A 2,500-nucleotide genomic window follows, 5' to 3' on the forward strand; every position below is an offset into this window, starting at 1 on the left:
TAAATCTGGCCACAAGAATCGGGACATCCTAAATCTTTTTTCTACATACTATATAGTAGAAAGTATGCGATTCGGAACGCAACCTTATTGTCATAATCAGTGAATATCCCCTCATGATCTGCTACCTGTACGTGCTGTGTGCACACTAGAAAAAGGAGAAATTCACTGATTTTGACAATAAACTGTTTTTTAGCCGATTTTCTCAGCCCCAAAGCGCTTTACATTTCTTACCACATTCACCCACACACACTCACACACCGATGACAGTAGCCGCCATGCAAGGCGCTCTCTGAACCATCGGGAGCAATTTGAATGGGGTTCGAACTTAGTTTAGTTTAGTTTAGTTTAGTTTAGTTTGTGCAGATAAACAAGATTAAAATGGCAAGAAGATGCGCATAGACATACATAAATGCACGGGTGGGACAAAAGAAACTCCAAAGGGCTTATGAAGGATGTCCACCTGACATTAAAATACAATAAGGTAAAAAAAAAAAAAAAAAAAAAAAAGACAAATAAATATTAATAAATAAATAAAATTGAAGAGATAAAACTACAAAGTCATGTTACAAAGATGAAAATACATCTAAGTACATATAGTAAAAAAGCAATGTAAAGATGTAACTAACAAGCAAAAAGACAATATAACATACATTCAGTTTAACACAGTATCCTAAGCTTTTAAAATGAGGTACATTTTAAGATGTTTTTTGAAAGTAACTAAAGATGAGTGTTTACGTAGAGTAACAGGAAAGCTGTTCCAAATGACTGGACCTCTATCCCTAATTGAAAACTGTCCAAGATTTGTTCTGTAAAACTGACGGTGAAGGAGATCTACAGATCTGGTCTGATGACTATGGATCTGTGACCTGGTTATAAAAAAACATCCGACCCTGCACTCCAGAGGCAATCTCCCTACCATTGCAGGCTTGTGGTGACATCAGGGGTTAACTTGACACTTGTAAACCAGTTTGTAAACACTGCCATACTGAGAAATACAGAGAGAGTTTTGTAGATTTTGTAGCTGATAGGCTTAATCAACTTTGTGACAACTTGTTTTGGCGATGGCTTGAATGTAACCGACCTTAATTTATATGAAAAAAGTTACGCACTATAGCTTTAATATTATAAACCTGCAAATATTATCAACAATATAGTCAAACAAATACACACATCTGGCTGCTGAACAACCACAAGCTAAACCAGGCATCCCAGAAGTGTGTGTGTGTGTGTGTGTGTGTGTGTGTGTGTGTGTGTCTGTCTGTCTGTCTGTCTGTCTGTCTGTCTGTATGTCTGTGTGTCTGTGTCTGTCTGTCTGTCTGTCTTTGTCTGTCTGTCTGTCTTTGTCTGTATGTCTGTGTGTCTGTGTCTGTCTGTCTTTGTGTGTGTGTGTGTGTGTGTGTGTGTCTGTGTGTCTATCTGTGTCTGTCTGTCTGTCTGTCTGTCTGTCTGTCTGTCTTTGTGTCTATCTGTCTGTCTATCTGTCTGTCTGTCTGTCTGTCTGTCTGTCTGTCTGTCTGTCTGTCTGTCTGTCTGTCTGTCTGTCTGTGTGTGTGTGTCTGTCACAAAAAGTCAAAAAATTAAAATAAAAGGAAACTTGCTATAGGAGCCACATCCAATATGTGTGTAGTGTGCTCCGTGGGGTTTGACTCCCGGGTGACTGGTTGACGCGCTGTGTGTCTCAATGTTTGTAGCCTAGTTGTGGTTGTTAAACAATGACTGAACCAAGCGATCATCTCCGGTGCAGACCGTTTATTTTGACACCAATTACGGTACATGTGATTACGGAATACATAGACATTTATAATGTCTATGACGGAATACGTTTGTTAGTTCCTCAGTGATAACAACTGTCAGCTTCTAGCGGTCAAAAACCGTGAGCCCTTCCGGGGTCAAACAACAAACAAACAATCAAGTGACACACCTTTTATACCTGTGCCCCAGGCAATAGGGCAGTGACACCAGGTGGACAACACATGACATGACAACATATAGATACCCAAAAACTGGCTCTTACACTTGCATACCAGCGTTATAGATATTCCCTGCGCGCTAGACGGCTGATGGATTTATTTCCGAGGTCTTTTTTGTTAAGCAGTGACTTGAAATCCAACACAGTGTTATGGTTAAAACAATCTTCATGTTACAAATCTAAGACTTCCAGTCGACTGCCTGTCTCCACTTCATGTCACGCGGGATTCTAACACACACACATGGGCTGGTAAATGCACACACACACAGACAGACAGAAACACACACACACATGCATACACACACACACACAGACAGACAGAAAGACACACACACACACACAGACAGACAGAAAGACACATACACACACACACAGACAGAAAGACACACACACACACACATATACATAAAGACACACACACACACACACACACACACACACACACACACACACACACACACACATACACACACACACACACAGACAGACAGAAAGACACACACACACACACACACACATACACACACACAC

At 40.5% G+C, this 2,500-nt stretch overlaps 1 protein-coding gene across 1 annotated transcript in view; it reads right to left on the bottom strand.

Annotated features, from left to right (window-relative positions):
* The window catches only part of fgf5 (fibroblast growth factor 5), a gene marked incomplete at both ends in the record, with an annotated part of 21,115 nt that overhangs the window by 13,518 nt on the left and 5,097 nt on the right, over window positions 1–2,500 (bottom strand). The window lies entirely within an intron of this gene.

This window comes from Ammodytes marinus (assembly GCF_949987685.1).
Source record: "Ammodytes marinus genome assembly, chromosome: 2".
NCBI classification, from domain to species: Eukaryota; Metazoa; Chordata; class Actinopteri; order Uranoscopiformes; family Ammodytidae; genus Ammodytes; species Ammodytes marinus.